The following is an 11,148-nucleotide window of genomic DNA, read 5'->3' as shown; positions in this document are numbered from 1 at the left end:
TTGTTAGAAGAATTTGAACAGACTACTGAAGTGATAGCTGGAGATTAAATACTGTACATTTTTTACTGATGATGCTCTAGGCACTGTAAAATGACTCAGCTCCACCAAATCTTGGCAATTCCTGGCCTGTTGTTCAACTCCACATGCAGCATCCCATTTGAAGTCTAAAAATTCCATAGGCAAGGCTAAATACAGTGATGTCTACAATCGGTGAGACTGCAGTAGCTCTCCTAATGTCTTGGTCATCAAACAACAAACATTGACTAAATTCCCAGCCCAGTACTTTAAAGTAAAACTGTACCCCTGAAGAAAATTCCCCACAAATGTGTCAAATCAGATTATAACAAAATTGAACAGTTTGTTTTAAAATACTTTTAATTTCATAATAGGATGAAAAAAGAAAAGGTCTCACAACACTGGGGCCTTTTGTTCAAATTTGGACCTACTGTATCTGCATGGAGTTTGTATGCAATACCTGTGTTTGCATGGGTTTCCTCTGGGTGCTCCAGTTTCCTCTGACTGTCCAAAAACATACTGATAGGTTAATTGGCTTCTGGGAAAATTGTCCCTGTTGTGAGTGCGTTAGTTTCTGTGTGATCTATCAATGATGTACCCTGCCTTGCAACCACTGGTTGTTGGGATAGGCGCGACCCTGAATTGGAGGAAGAGGTTAGAAAAGGAATGGATGGATGAAAGTAGAAACCAAAAAAAACCTGAGATTTAATTTAAAATAATTTAAATTTAGTTATCACTATTTTCAATCTTAAATAACATTTTTCTCCCGGACTACTTTCAGAAATACAGACTAAATTTAGTCTTACTGTACGACATACATAACTCGAAAGACATATAAACAAATTCAGATTTCAACATTTGGATTCTGATGATATATAGTAGTTAGTAGATTTAAATGTCTTAACTGCACAATCTAGCTACCTAGAATTTTTTTAATTTAAAACTCTTAATTTTATTTCTGGAACACATTTACACATTTCAGACAGCTGTATTTTTAAACTCAGCTAGCAGAAAAAAAATTAAAAACTGATGTCTTACTTCAGGGTCACATGAAGGATACAAAACTAACAACAACAGGGACCCTGTTCCTTTAAACAGACAAGAAACGTATCAGAGAGCACAAGGAAATCAATACTGGCTATGAAAGAAATAACTGAGAAACAAAGTTCAAGGACAGTTGCTTTGCCAAATGTTTTAAACTTTTTAAATAGAATTTAATTTCCTGTGCTCCTTAGTTTAAACTCATCCAACTGAGGTAGCTCTCTGGCAACAACAAATCCACATTTTGTATCTATACCTTAATTAAACAGTCTATCTGCCTACAGAAGTAATTAATCCACGAGTCTCAATTTTATGCTTGTGTTCATGTAAAAAAGATAGTGTTTGGCAATTCAGTAATTCTTATGAGAAGTACATGAGAATCCTACGAAACAATAAAATACAAATTAAATGATTAAAACAGATTTCTCAAACTTCTTCACTATGCCACATACTGTACTGCATAAAGGGAGATACACAGTTGTCTCGGCCTTGTAATTCTACAATTAATTAAGACTTGGCATTCAGCAGAAAGACTAACAAAATTGCAGGAGACATGGCATGCTCGTTGTCCTATTTTTCATCATCACAAACTTCTTACAGGCAATTCTCCTTTCTCTCTTTCACACTGGGGTGACAAAGGCAACTTCACTCATTCTGGAACCTGCAATTAGTATAACACAAATTTTTGGGATCTCCTTTTTATACGCATGTTTCTGTTCTACAACAGATGCCAATGGTGTTCCCTGGGGTTGGCAGAGTTATCTGTATTCCCAATGCAAAGGGAATAAAATACAAAATGAATATAAGGGAACTGGTTTACTCTAATTTTTGGTTTAATACAGGATAAACTCTTGGCTGTGGTATTTGAAACGGGGACTTGAACATTGTACTATATATGTGGCCATTTTCTCAGACAATATTCTAGATAATATAAATCCTTCCTCTCTTTCCATCGTTATTTGAAGCTAGATTCCAGTGCCCTGTGTGCACTCTGTGTAGGAGACACGGTGGGCATATCTTTATACATTTTGGGAATGTCCAGTAGTTAAGTTCTGGAAACAAGTCTGTTTTTCCATTAGTCTAAATAAGGATATTCCCTGTTCCCAGTGAGTTACCTTGCTGGACGGTGACTCTAATCTGGACCCCTCAGAGCGGCAGAAATGGACTTGGCTGGCTGGTCTGGCTGCAGTTTAACAGTTGTTGGCACTGTGAGGGAAACCTCCCACATTGCCTCGCTTGGCATCACTGGAACTTGTCCTGTCTTGATACTGTTTATAGGGGACTTCAGACTGCTTGCATTCAGTGGGGGGGCATGGGAGGCTTGAAGTGCTGCTTCCAGCCCAAGCTTTGTTATGTGGGGGTTCCATTGTAGCAGCTGGGCTGTAAATTAAGATTCTTTAGAGAGAAATCTGCAACATTGAGGAAGATGGCCGAGAGGAGATTGTACTTTTATGAGGTGAGCATTTTATTATATTTTTATTGGGAAAATAAAGACAACAAAAACATGTCTACAAAAGGAAGATACATAGGTGTCAAAAACATTAATACATTTTTGAACAGCAATAATAACCCCTCCATGTTTCATTTACATGGCAGCAGTTTAATAATTAGGCAGAATGAACATATGGCAGGTTGGTTTGTCTTGTGGGACTTCTATAATATTGTGTTGATTGTGGATTCCCAGGCCAAATCACAATGGTTTTCTGAACTAACGTTCACTGTGAATGTTGGGAAGAGTGAAATCACCGCCAGCAGAAATACTGCTGTGATCGAAGCTTCTCACGTCAGACCTCCTCATAGATGGTAGCTGTCGGTAATGAGGTTCTGATTGCTGTGCTCCGTGTCACTTGGAGAATGCTGCTGAATGGAAATGCGAGCATGCTAACTAGGAAGGTTATTAAAAACAGCTTACAGAGAGCACATTTGTTTCAAGCTAAGAAAACTGGAAGCTGATAGGCTTCAAATCTTATATCATACCGCTTTTAGCTTTTAAGACTGTAAAGATATATTATAATTTCTGTAAAACAAGGTAAATTGCAAGCAGCTTCAAAGGAGAAATGCTGGCAGATACAGAGCTCAGTGCTTCGCATACTAAATGTATAATTCAGTGCTGGAAAACAAATAATGATTAAGATGAAAAAGAAAACATTTTCGGAGAACCTTGAGTTCTGAAATTGTGCACAGCCAGATTTTGATTGAGGAGTCAATAAAAGAAACTTAAAAGATTTTGTAAAGCAAAGTGGTTAAAGATTTGTGTACAGAGTGAGTTGGGAAAAAATCAGCATCCAGCACACCTGGCAGGGATGGTTTTATCTTAATGAAAAGAAGCTCTGATGTCTCTCAGAATGACGGATGCCTGGGGTCATTTCATATAAATGTTGCTAGAGATTGATCTATAATGAAGCAGTCACAGAAGGAAATTTTCTTGGACAGCACGCCCACATACGTATTAACAGTGTTTTGGAAATGATCTATTTTCCAGTGATTGCAGGATTTCAGTGCCAAGCAGAAGCTGCTTAAAAATATCCATGCCAAATCTGTACACAATATAAGGGCATAAATTCCAGTTCCAGAGTTACTATACATCATGTACAGTATCACGGCATGAACATACAGTATATTAGTTTATTTAATTTACACATTTGAATAAAGAGGGAGAGAAGTCAAATAACTTCACAACACAAAATTAAAGGGAACTGTTTACTGTAGTGATGGGGAGGATTCAACTTAATCCATTTTCCATATCGACTTGGTCTCCAAGGGTGAAGATTGAGTTCACTGCACTATTGCAAAGGATTAAGTCAGTAATTGTCTGTCCGATTCTGGCCTAATGAGGATTCCTGTATGCCACCAGAAACACCCATCTTCTCTCCAGTGGTAACTGTGATTAGTAGCAAGACATGCAGCTTAAAGTAAAAGTTACAGCATTCTTCCATGTAAATGAATTGTTAACAATATTGTAACCTTCAAACTTAAGGAAATGAAATGATTGATTCCCATTGGATCTCTCCTGTTTTGCTGCTTAACATCCTTTTCTTTGGTAATTTAGGAGCTACAGCATGTTTTGTTGGCTATTGAAATCTTCTTGTAATGTTGCATTGATGTTTTTAAGTCCCAACCAATTAACTCAAAGATTAAAAGATTAATTGACTTTGAATCAATCAGATGTTAGGGTGTAAAATAGACACCTCTGATTCAGATGAGTATTTTACCTAAAATGTTGTGTACTTCCAGATTGCCCAAACCACCCTTTGATTATCCAGTTCATCCTGACGAAACAAGGTGAGGCCTAGTAATGCCGAAAAGAAAACTGCTTCACGTAACCAAATGTTAAAACTTCATGGGCTTTATTTATTAAACACATCAGATTAAAACAAAAAAGTCAATATTTCTTTTGTACCCAAAGTCGAGATGCCTACACTATAGATTCACAGTACATTAACTATTTATAAGTATAATCTATGTAATATATGTATGTATGACAATGTGGGTAATCAATGAAAAAGGCAAGCAGACGGTTAGGATAGTCAACAGAGTAGAATTTAAAATTGATGTTATATTTCAAAGTTATGTTACTAAATCAATGTTATCAAAGTTAGAACTGTACAATGTAGTAGGAAGATCTCATTTAGGAAATTGTGTACAATATTGTTTATTACATTACATAAATGATACTGCTGCTCTGTAATAAGTCAATAAAAAAACAATCAGATGCACTCCCAGCCTTACAAGTAGAGTATATCTTACACTGACAGGATAAAAGGGCTGAACATTTTTAGCCCTGAGAGAGGTTAAGAAGACTGCAAGAGAACCTGATTCATGTATTCAAAAAAGGCATTCACAAAGTCAACTCGTTGGACCTCAAAATATTCAGTGCAACACAAATCAGAGAACACAAGCTGAAACTGTAAGAAACTACTTTTACAACTGAGAACAGGAGGCACTTTGTCACACAAAAAAATAGTGGTGATTTGGAACAAGCTACCTAACTATATTGTTGAAACTGATATTTTGTCTTCTTTCGAGAAACAGCTAGATGAGAAACTGATCAATAATCTACTACAAACCTAAACAAGTAAGATGGGTTTAATGGGCTCCTCTGGTTTGTAACATTTCTAATATTTGTATGGATATACTGTAATGCTGGAGGACTCAGGTGCTTGAATTATAATAAGCCAAGCGTTTCAAATCAAGGACATGGGAGCACTTGAGGGTTTTCAGTGAATGTTTATGGATCCCCAGAAAAAAAACCTTACCTAAAATCTTGCAGTATAGAATATCACTGGTCCTCTTGCGTCTGTATACAATATCTGCTTTGAATGCTTATTAATAGTAGTGTTATTTACAATATTTACTAACATATAGATGTGTATTGAAATTATTTTCTTGAAAAAGGCTGCATCAATCAGAAAATGTTGAGAACTCCCTGGGTTAAACTATATGCTTAACCACCAAAAATGTTCTTATTGAAAAAAAAATGACAATCTCATTAACTTGATTATTATATTAATTAAAGAATGATAAAGATGAAAAATACAAATGACACATATAGCAAAGAATATGAAATTATTGTAGTCTTATCAAGCTGTACCTCTTGGTAATACTGTGAGAGGTGAAATTACTGTTTACTGAAAAGCTAATCTAATCATATTGCAGGAACTCACCTACTTTACATTACAAAGAGAAGCAACTGTGACTGGATAAGCTAATTATTTATCTGATATTTACAGCAGTGCTATTTTTCTCCAGTGTGGGGATGTGTTTTGTTATTACTGTATGTATTGCACTCAACACTGACTTTTAATAAGCTAAACCACAGTGAAAGCATGAAATTGGACTGGAAAAAAATAGATGAAATACAGGAATACCATTATCTTTTCCATTTAGATTTTATAAAGCAAAGTAAAATAAGTGACACTTGGAATAGGTAGTAGGATATTGTTTTCAGAACATTCCACCTCTTTTGACTTCTGACTAATATATTGCTGTATAAACAGGAAAAGTGCTGAGTCAATGTATGTTTTGCCAAGTCACATGTTTGTAAAGCGATTGATGTCTTCTCCTGAGACTGGTATGCAAAGGAACTTGTTGTGCTGGCATTATTTCTCATCCCCTTTACAAGTTTGTCTAAAGCTTGAAAAAATAGTGGCCTGCCTTCAGTTCAAGCAGTACGAATGAATCATCTTGATGGGAGTTGATTGGACTTACAAGATAATATCAGATGTAACAGGCTGGGTGGCACAAAGATTAAGGTAAAAGGCTTACTATCGGGAGGTTACCTGTTCAATCTCCTGTATTGCCTCTGATCCACTGTGTGTTACTCTGAGCATTTTTCTAGAGCATTGCTCTGTCCTTTGGCTGAGAAGTAAAACTGTGGTCCTATTGCAAACACTTCAACAAAAATAATTCAGCAGTATCTGTTTTGAAACTGTTTATTATACTATTCTACTATACTGTTCTTTTTGTATCCATGGCCTACAAATCAAAATGTTAAATGCTTTCCCCTACAACAAAACAAAATCAGAAGCAAAGGCCTCTCTTATTAAAATACACTCTGATTTCCAGTAATTTACCCTGTTGTTTCTGTCTAGCTGTGGGCTGATGGTGCTTCCTGCACCAATTTTTCAGTGTTAAAATGGGCTCGAGACCTTTGTATATTATCCCCATCTACAACCTTTTAACAATGCAAACTCACTCTGTGGGCCTTTATTTTCACAGTGCAGTAGTAAAGAACTAAGACAATTGGGAAGCAGAACATTTGCCACTTTATGCCCCTTTTACACTGACTTTGCTCAATCTGTTGTAATCAATATTTCCTTGTTTTTCAACATTCCACCTATTTGGTTAGGGAGCGTACCATACGGAGGTCAAAGATGAACACAAAGTGTAAAAAAACAAAAATCTGTGATGTTGTTCAGCTTCTGTGGTGGCTGGTTTACTTTTGTCAGCTCCACTGAATATAATTTTATAGCTGACAGATGGCTGCACAGCACGACATCCTGCAGGTCATCCAGATTTGCATATTAAAGCACTTTCTGGCTGTGTGAACTTCTTGAGTTTAGTTTGTTAATAATTATTCAAGTTTTTTTTTCCTCATGTCATAAAATAATTTAAATAAAAAAAACTTTCTTTATTTAATATTTTTTTCCAGCTTTTAAAATGTACTTAAGAGCCAAAGTAAATTCAACATTTATGCTGAGATTTAAACTTTTTCCCCCCGACAAGTCATCAAAAAAGCAGTCCTTTCCGTTTGAAACTTTCCGTTTGAAACTGTAATTGTGTGACATTGACTATTTTCTTTTTTATATATACCAACAAGCAAACATCTAAAAGGCAAATTTCTTAAAAAACCTTAAAATAACCATGGAGCTATTCTAATTCTACTGTAGTTATATTATCTTGAAATTGCTCCATTGTTTGCATGCTCAAGCTCGCCCACAAATTGAGTTTATAACAGGAGTTTGGGTAGAAGGATAAATATAATTTTAGAATCCGGGACTTTCCTTTGTGAATCTCTCTCACAGCCCCCTGGCACCCCATCTACCCCATTGTAGCAACACCGTTGGCCATTCCTCATGATAGTGAGGGGGATTTGGGTAGCCTTATCTTCAATGCTGTGCTGCCATTCCCTCAGATATGTGAGTCTGCCAAATATGGCATTTATTAGGATGTAACTAAATTACTGGATTAAGAGATATACAGTACAGTACAGATACACCATGTGCTACTCACTCTTTGCTTTCGTCGGGCAAAGAACACAGGTACTGTTTGTGGTATGTGCGAAGGTGTGGCTGGATTATCTGTATAACAGCAAGAAAGAACTGTAGTACAACAGTATTAGAGGATGACAATAGACAATAGGAGTAAGAAAAGTAAACCACTTTAATCAATACTTAAACTATAATAAATTAATGGTTACTTTTACAAAACATATGGTACACTTAAGTCAGCATTAAATAACTAATCTATATTAAATAACAGAAGTATATTACAGTAACACTGAGTTTACTAACCCTAGATGACTTTGTTTTATCATGAGTTTACTATAATTCTATAATATTATAGTAATAAATTTAGAATTGTATCACTAATACACGTTGTTTGTGTGAATATATCACATTAAAGGGATTTCACAAAATTACTAAATATTTGGTTCCAGTTTAATATTTTGGTATTTTGCAAGATCCCTGGTTTCATGCCTTCACTGTAATGTGTAAAGATATATACTGTACATATATTGAACACACATAATGTACTGTAAACCTTTCATCTTTACTTTCTAAGTGACTCCTCCTTGTTTATTACTGAATTTGCTTTTATACAAAAAGCTTTTCGAACTCAAGCTCTGAACCCGCGATTGGAAATGAAAGCAGTATAATTCTAATTTTCTTTTCCCGTGTAACCACTAACAAAGATTTTATGGTATAAGGCGCCTATGCCTTCCTGATGACTGACTGGATAAGAGTCTGTATAACAGAATAACACAAAAGGCTGAGGATGCAGCACGAATGTTGGTTTGGCATGTTGGTGGTGTGCGATTACACAGGCATTTTGAACTAGACAATAATATTTACAACGGACAAACATTCTAATCAGCTTCTGATTAAGTCTAGTCATTATGTGGTCTTCAAGTGTGGTCTTCATGTCATGTCATAGCTTCATGTGCAATTGATCAAAATTGCATTGTACGGATTGTATGATTTAGGAGTATTCAGGAAAAAAACATGCACTACTGTATATTTCAAATAAGACTTTTGTATACTCATAAAAAGATGTTAGATAATGTAAATGCAAACCATATACACTTTTCACTCGAGTACTTTTTAAAAGTTTTCTCTTTTAAATTTTTTCTCATAAAATTGAACACCTCAATAACAAACATCATAAACATACACATTTTACTCATCCCTTCCTATTAAAACAAATAAAAAAAAGTGTTACACTATGTGTTTGCAGAATTCAAAAGCTTTTTCAATTTATTATTAAAGAGCCTTTAGCAAACTAGAAGCTTCTAGATGCTTATAAATATTTCTTCAGAACTGAGCACTTTAAACTGGGGTGCTGCTATCAGCATTTTTTTGTTATTTCAATTACAAAAGGGATAGCAATAATTTATTGTGACCAGGCTCAAGTATGATTGAGGATGGCCATTGGCATTGCCAAGTGTATAATCTACATCAAGCTTTTTAGCTAACGTTTCAGTTCTGTCACACTTGCTGACATTCCTTGTAATAAACTTCGATTCAGTCCAAAATGGAGGTATTCGGAGCACTCCGATCTTTCATGGGCCATGTGCTGCCAAACGAGATACAAAACCACAAATAAGAAGGTAAAATATAATGTATTTGGACCTCTAATTTGTCCACCTCAGATTGCTATCAGATGTAAGACCAAAAGTAACTAAAAAAAAGTTATGCTTTGGCCTTAGCTGGAGAATTTGCTATACAATATTTTATTAATAATGAGGAATGATAGTCAGTTTCTACAATTCCTCAAATTATTTTTATCCTAAATTTATCACTGCATCCTACTTAAGAATGTTAAGGTATGGTTTTGCAGAGTTACAAAAGAATGTAGGTTATGAAAAAGCTTATCTTGCTTAATATACATAAAGCTGTAATCCCATTTGTGTAATATACAATGTTTTTCATGATTTTTTAACACATTTATCTAAAGATGTCATTATTGTATGCCTGTATCACATGATCCAGAGCAATACATGATTTTTCTTCCATTTTGAAAAAGAAGGTGCTTGTAGTATAATCTGTTTTAGATATTCTGTATTGCTGTAGTATTTTAACAAAGCCATCAGGAGTCTGGGGAAAGGTGAGACTTCACACATCTGTAACATAACCATGGTATTATACTGTAAGTTGTCAATATACTTTATATATACTGTATACACAGTGTAGCTGTGATTTTAATGTCATATAACAAGTCTAAAACATTTCAATATTCATATTGTTTAAGTACTAGAACACCAGTTAGCTGTTATTCAATTAAATTATGTATCTCATATTTATCGTATTACTGAGAATAGTTTTATTGACTTTCAATAGGTTGTCTCTCTATGCAGTAGGACTGAATTGGAAAAGTTTAAATCAGGGGCACACATTCATTTCTGCGAATCTAAATTAAAGTTATTCTGGTTAAATATGCCCATCATAAGGAGGAACTTACTCAATTTTCAAGATTGACATGCAATTTCTTCCATACTCAGAAGATTTATAACATTTATGTTTTGTGAATACATTTACATTTCTATTAAAAAACACTCAAAACAGCACTGTCATTTGAAGTATTAATTTTCAATTTGTCAGGGATGATACAGTATATTCAAACATTCAATTTTCTAGTCTTTTTTAAAAACAGACCTCCTGAAGTAGGTATACAGTAACTGTGTCTGAACTGGGGCCCGTTTTCTTTTAAGTGGTTAAGGTTTCATACAATACAGTTACAGTACAGGATTCATGATGACATGTTTATATCTCTTTCTTCTGTTTCAAACCAACTGAGCAGATGTCTCCCTTTTAGGTAATGAGTTGTTAACTTTTCATCTTTTGATCTTTTAATAATATTATTCTTAAAAGAAAATATAAAAAGGACAGGCACACCATTTGAAATATCAAAGTGTAAATGTCACTAATGATTTCCCTCTTACGTTGAAGCAGATTAAATTAAACCTTGGTTGAAGGAGGACAAGAAAACTTTTCTACGAAAAGTTTGTAGATTTCTTATTTTAATGATACCCACTTTCTTTTATCTGAAAAAAAAAACATTCTAATAGGCCTTAGAATTTTTCAGTGGACTGTAGGGAAAACTATATCAGAATCTGAAGATCATGCTTGCTCTAGTACTTTTGAACTCTTTCATAAAATTTTGAATGAGGACTATTAAAACTTCCTGGAGATAGTGACTGTGATATGATCCTTCAAAATATCATTTTGGAGTAATTTTGCTTCCGATACATGTTGACATTGCAGATCTCATTATAGGGCATATTTTTCAAATTCCACCCAAAGCATACAAAAGCTTAAAAATTCAATATGTTATCACAACTCTTATGATAATACAGCTATATTGATTTCCTCT

The 11,148-nt window shown here is 34.7% G+C and overlaps 1 long non-coding RNA gene across 1 annotated transcript in view; it reads left to right on the top strand.

Annotated features, from left to right (window-relative positions):
* Positions 1–2,284: 2,284 nt before the first annotated feature.
* LOC148676815 (uncharacterized) overlaps positions 2,285–11,148 on the top strand; it is a 41,445-nt gene continuing 32,581 nt past the window's right edge. The window contains exons 1-2 of the long non-coding RNA XR_015928636.1: positions 2,285–2,512; positions 4,291–4,338. This is a non-coding gene — a long non-coding RNA (uncharacterized LOC148676815). The remainder of the gene's footprint in view (positions 2,513–4,290; positions 4,339–11,148) is intronic.

This window comes from Lepisosteus platostomus, chromosome 2, assembly GCF_059453375.1.
Source record: "Lepisosteus platostomus isolate fLepPlt1 chromosome 2, fLepPlt1.hap1, whole genome shotgun sequence".
NCBI lineage: Eukaryota > Metazoa > Chordata > Actinopteri > Semionotiformes > Lepisosteidae > Lepisosteus > Lepisosteus platostomus.
Note: the sequence above shows the minus strand (reverse complement) of the source record. Positions and strands in the feature narration are given on the sequence as shown.